At 39.8% G+C, this 6,474-nt stretch overlaps 1 protein-coding gene across 1 annotated transcript in view; it reads right to left on the bottom strand.

The window, feature by feature from the left end:
* Positions 1 to 4,046, bottom strand: part of LOC101857409 (fibroblast growth factor receptor 1) — a gene marked incomplete in the record, with an annotated part of 14,397 nt that extends 10,351 nt beyond the window's left edge. The window contains 3 exon segments of the mRNA XM_035970079.1: positions 2,499 to 2,531; positions 3,271 to 3,335; positions 3,692 to 4,046.
* Positions 4,047 to 6,474: the final 2,428 nt, after the last annotated feature.

Here is a 6,474-nt window from a genome sequence, read left to right as displayed (position 1 = left end):
CAACTAGGATTTGCTGCTTTTTTGGATATTACCATGCATTCTGTTTTCTTTACATTCAACAATAATCCTTTATGTTCACTTTCTTTTACAACAGTATCTCGAAGCATTCATCAAATGTATTAAGAAATAAATGCCACAACCGAGAGCAAAATGTAAGCAGTTTCCAAACATGTAAACAACTTCAAAGCATGAAGAGGCAATTCTTTGTAAGCCAGGCGTTTATAATTATGCACTCTTCGAGAGCAGCGCAGATATCCTGAATTCCTGCCTTATCAACGTCTTGACATTCTAGAATTTCCTGGTTTAGACGGCTCGGCAGGCGTCTTCAGTGATAATATGTTTTTCATTGGAGAGAGTGAGGCTAATTGAGACAGACTTGAGACTGTCTGTTTTAGCTTGCCTCTCAAAGGACAACATTTTAGCTTCATCATGGTCTTCTCGATATCGATTATTACAGTTTTGTTCTATTCTAATCTTTAGATGGATGGATAGCATAAAAAAGACACACCAGCCTACCACCTCACAATTATACGTTCACTTATACACGCCCATAAACACACATGATGTCTAAAAAGACAGACAAACAGATAGATAGACAGACAGATAGATAGACAGATAGCTTATTATGTCGACTCCTGGTAGGGAGGGGGAAAGAGAGAGAGAGAGAGGGGGGGGGGGGTGAAGGGAGAACTATAGACAGACAGAGAAGGAGAGCGAAACATTACACACCCACTTGCGCGCAAACGCACATACTCACACTCACACACACTCACACACACACACACACACACACAGACACACACACGCCCACACACACACACGCGCGCGCGCGCGCTCAGACACACACAGAAGTAATGGGAGGGACAGACAGACAGACAGACAGACAGACGGACAGACATGCCAACGACTAGGTAGTTGGGAGCGGAGTTAAGCAAACAGGCATTACAAAAAGTCAGAAAAAGAAACGAAAAGATGTTTTGAATGTGCAGATTGCAAGCAGACACGCAAGCAGGTCGAGACAACCACCCACACAGGCCTGAGAGATGGAAACTCTGGTATAACCGTGGGTTTTTTTATGACTTACTGAGTTCCAGTAACTGGGGATTTAGACTTCCTCTAAACCCAGACTGATTATGATCCGTATGTATTTTGAATCACGCAGGGCGATTTTTTCAGCTCAAAGCGAATCTACTTTTAAGATGCCGGAAGGTAAAAAGCCTACTTCGGTGGAATAATAATGATAATATTATGATCTTATTTACCCCCCTCTCTCTCTCTCTCTCTCTTTCTCTCTCTCTCTCTCTCTCTCTCTCTCTCTCTCTCTCTCTCTCTCTCTCTCCTGTCCTAATTGAATTTTATCAACCCGATTCGACAAAGCGTTGGTTTTCTCGAAGACAGCAGATTTGATCCCCGAACATGACCAGAAAGCAACTTCCTTTCACTCCTTTTCTATCTCTAAGCGTTGTCCTTCGATCCATCAGCCAGAGACACTGTATATATCCCACTTGTCTGATCTGAGAGTGTCAAAGCAGCCCGCAACAAATTGTAACATACTTTTCTTAATTAAGGTTCATGGTTTGTTTTTAATTTTCTTCGTGGGACGTAGATCTTCTCATTCAGGCAGCTTCTTTGTGCCTTTTCTGAAAACACTCTTAAACTCAATCATTTGTGTTGAAGAATGATTTCTTTTTCGCGACAAAATACCACACTCTAACTTCGCATCCTTACCTATTACTATGACAATATATCAATTTCTGAAGCACCAAACAGGGAAAAAATGAACAAGTTCCTCACTTTGCACATTGGTACGTTATTTGTCTCAAATGAAGCGCGCTAATATCGTCAATGAGTTCTCAGTTACGTCAGATCTTGATCAAATCAACAAACTCATAGAAGATCTAACGCCTTATGGCGGCCACACATCTCGATCGAATCAACTCGCTTTCAAATAACTGGGCTTATTTTTGCAACGCTAAGTACAAACTAAATACATGTATGTCGGTATCTGACTATTGTCACATATGTAAGGCAGCATGGTGGAATCAGGCTCTCGTCAAAATAATCAAAGTGAAGAAACTTTCATTTTTCCGCAGGTTTGTGAATTTTTATCAAATGTTTGCTTTTTGGCTCAACACTTTTCATGCCGTTTAAAGAACTAATTTCTGTGTGGATTTTTCTTTTTTTTAAAAACGTTGATTAAAAGCACAAAAAATGTAAATTTTCTGTTACCACCGACTCTTAAGCTAAGGAAATAGCTCATCTTTGGCGGCCATTTTCTCACTAATTTTACTTCTGAAAACAGGTAACCCCACGTCCTTCATTCGCAAATATCTCGACTTGTAATCAAGATAAATGGATATTTTTTTCATCCAAATAAAGACAAGTGAACAAGCTATAAGATGATACCAACAACTCTACATGCCCAAAAATTGACTGATTTCACCACGCTGCCTCACATATCATTTTCGTTACAAAACAGACTCATTTGATAAACTTGCCAGAATAGACAGTCTCCAAACGTCTTTAGCCCACTGGGAAAATAGAAGACAAAAGAGGCGTATTAAGTAGATAATGAATAACTTACTCAAAGAATTTTAACAGACAAGGGACGGTGAAATATAAATATAAGATAAGGCTTTTATTTAAAGAGAATTCAAGCAGAGAAACGAGTAACCAATTATGATCGCCGGTGCATGTTTCAGACCTGACACTGGGAGAAAAAGAAATGGACGCCATCATCAATTTGGCAATCCTTGGTTACGCCCCCCCCCCCCCCCCCCCCCCCAACCCAGGACCGTCTCGACGTCACCAGATGCGTCTCGAAAAGTACTAAACAGTCTGTTAAACTGTGTTTCATAGTCGAGGTTAACGAGTGATGTAGATGAAAATAGGTCAACATGAATGTTTTCAGTATGAGCTGTAAATCACCAGCTTTAAATAAACACAGATTTCAGACTAGTTTCACGTGTCGGAACTAACAGCGGACTTCATTGATAGGCTTTTTGGTTATATAGATGATCTAGCTTTTAGATACGCATACAAAGACCCAAGAAGCTTTAAAAGAGTATTGTTATTTTAATCCCGTTCCAACCGCGGACAGACGAAAATGAACACGCTATACTTCTGATACGGTAATGGAACAAAATTAATCTTTCTCAATGCAACACTGCAGTGACTGTTGTTAAGGAAGAACCTGTCCTTTTCGTCCGAGGAGGTCACCTATACACTTATCCCTTGAATCAGTTAAAAGGCATAACAAAAAAGACTTACCTTAATATAGATCCAACTGGGAAGCGTCAGTTAGAAGTATTTATGCCTCTTCCTTTCAGGTAAGACTGAGAACAATGTCGGTACACATATTATTATAAGTAAATCCACAATAGATTGACAAAACGCACGAACACTTTGTTTACGCTTCGTACACTACAATCACATTTCAAGGTAGTTCTGTAAAAGAAAGCATTGCTTTAATAATACATGATCATCTCATTCTCTTGTTTTCCCACACAACTGTAAGAATAAGTTCCCCTTTTCAATTTCTCGAATAAAATCAATGGATACTGCTGGAGGAACAACGTGTTTCAGAGAAGAATGTGTTGGCCACTAGATCTAGTATTCAGCCATATTTGAAAGACGTGTTTACTTTGATGCAACACAGAAGAACAACGACTCGGCAGGCACGTGAAATTACCTGTGCTCGCCCAGAGAAAAGGAACGAGAAGTGGCCGAGCTGTATGTTATCCTCTGGTTTCTGTCTGTGTCAGACAACCAATCAAAGAGCAGCTTTCAAGTCCGAGAAATCACGGCTATCCAATCATGTGTCGAGTGCGCGCCACTCTGCCCAGGAACGAAGGCTCTGGAAGCATGCGAGAATTAGAAACGCATTAGAGATAGGTATTCCATTCATGCGAGTAGTCGGGAACAGGTGCGAGCTCTCTTGTCAGGAGGAGAGTGAGTGGGCCCTGGAATGACGGAAAGGGGGAAGTTAATGGAAGATGGACAGAGACAGTTAGAGAGAGCGTCTGATAAACACAGCGGCGGTTGGGCTGATAAGCCGATACGGTAATAAAGAAAAAAGATTGTTAAAAGAGATTGGTTAAAGCTTGCAGAGAAAAAGTGAAATACAAGGAATATCCGATATTAATTGTTTGTTTGATGTCGATGTTATTGTTGTCGTCGCCGCTCTTCTTCTTCTTCTTCTTCTTCTTCTTCTTCTTCTTCTTCTTCTTCTTCTTCTTGTGGGGGCTCTCTTGGTCTAGAGGTACGGTGTTGGCCTTGCATTCAAAAGGGCTCGGGTTCGAAACCTAACAGCGATGAAAACCTTTTTATTTTAAAAATGTCACCTCTCACCTTCTGCTCTCTAGTTATGTTCTTTCATCTGCTTTCATCTCCTCTCTCTCCCTCTCTCTCCCTCTCTCTCTCTCTCTCTCTCTCTCTCTCTCTCTCTCTCTCTCTCTCTCTCCCTCCTCTGAGTTCCTGGCTCGTTTTTTACCACCACTCCAGGCTCCTTCTTACTGTTGCCATTCAGCTACACCGCTGATCTTAGGGAAAGTAAGATCGAAAAAATCTTGGAAGTCCCGTGTGCAAGTTGCGAACGTTAAAGATCCCTTGGTAGTCCTGAAATCGAAAAGAGTAGGCTTCAGCCGCCACCCGGTTAAAATTCAAAATCAATTCATACCAAAACTGATATAATGCTTCATGTGAAAACAACCAATTTTTGTCCCGCGCGCTCTTATGACCTTATTATGCAGTTGGGAGCACCTTTATACTCTTACCAAAGGAACAACTTGTTCTTGATCTTGTTCTTCTTCTGGACACATACAATGGGCTATACTGTATTCCCTTGCAGTTGCAACATGGTCTCCTTAGCGGTCTGATAACTGTAAAATTGCTTTTTTTTTCTCTGCAGTTCTAGTTTACACGAGTTTACAGTGACACGCAGGGGTATTTCTGGAACGTTTGTGTAGGCAACGTGGTGCGCCTAGCAGTGGGGAAATGCAGGGGTTGCGTTTTTATATTAACACATAATACCTTAAAGCTGTATTGCCCAATCTTTTTGAAGAGCTAGTACCGTAATATGATGGTGTATGTACGCAGGCTTCCTTCAAAATTATTCTCAGTACCGTTAGATCTAGTGATTATTTTTCCCCCATCGTAGTCAGTCCTGGAATATGCATATATGCGAGAAATCTTGGGGAAATCAGGTGCTCGCAAAATAATGACGTCGAAGATATTTGCTTGATATCGAAAAGAGCGTAATATTTATTTATTTATTTTATTTTATTTATTTTATTTATTTATTTTTTTTATTTTTTTTAATTATTTTTTTTTCCATTTATTTATTTATTTTTTTTATTTTTTTTTGGGGGGGGGCTATACGAGTGTTATGTCCATTAAAAACATTCCTCTGTGAATGTGAATTTTACTGAAAAACGTTAAGTAAAAGCACGAAAAGAAGTAAATGTCCAGTTTCCAAGGACTGTCAAGCTACGAACTTCGTAATCAAACTTTGGCAACCATTTTCTCGTTAATTATACATCTCTGAAACCAAGTTACTTGATTAGCATTCAAGATAGATGAGTAGTTTTAACATCGAAAGATGCCTACGAACAGAACATATTCGGCTCAACTTTCATTTGAACAGAATAAAACAAGAACTTCCCCAATGTGTCCTTTGTGTGACTATGCATATGAGACAGTGGAACATCACCTTTTCCACTGTACATCCCTAAGTGACATCAGAGCTACACTTCTCCCTCCAAGACCTATCTTTGACAACACACTCTACTGAAAATTACAGCAACTGCAGCCAACCTGTACTTATCACTACATGGCATTGGACAGAGGGGCGAGAGCCCAGTTGTTGTTGGATCGATAACAACAACAATAACATCGAAAGATGTTGAAAATTAATGAACAATGTCTAAGTTGACACGAATGACTCTACATGTCCAATAATTGACGAGCGCCTGATTCCACGTGTCGTGACACTTAATTTTATATGTCGGATCAGACTAAAGGGAATGTCTCGACCCATTTTGAGCCATCATACACACATTGGAAACACAAATCATAATACGCATGTTGTCTGTCTTTTAAAGTATCTGATTTAAAAGAAAAAAACAACAACAAAACAAATGAAAACACTGTTCGTCATTAAATGACAAAGTTATGCTTCTTTATATTTACTTTTTAAAGCCCCAAGTATAGTGCATAATATTCAAGGGTTCCCAAATAACAAGTCGGTGCCCTTAATGAGTTTAACGAATCTTTTAAAGAATGATACAGCATTACAGCATATCAATATGTTGTTGGCTACATTTAGGCTATTTCGCAACAGAAGCCTTCTGACGAAAGAGCGAGGTGGAGCCATTCAGAGGTAATGACAAGTAGGATAACCAAAGGAATAACACTCTAACAACTCTAAGAAAAAGTAGATCTTGACGTTTTCTTCTTAATTTGAATGTGCTAGGA

The sequence above is a fragment of the Aplysia californica genome, unplaced genomic scaffold, assembly GCF_000002075.1.
Source record: "Aplysia californica isolate F4 #8 unplaced genomic scaffold, AplCal3.0 scaffold00217, whole genome shotgun sequence".
NCBI lineage: Eukaryota > Metazoa > Mollusca > Gastropoda > Aplysiida > Aplysiidae > Aplysia > Aplysia californica.
This window is presented reverse-complemented; position numbering and strand designations above follow the sequence as displayed.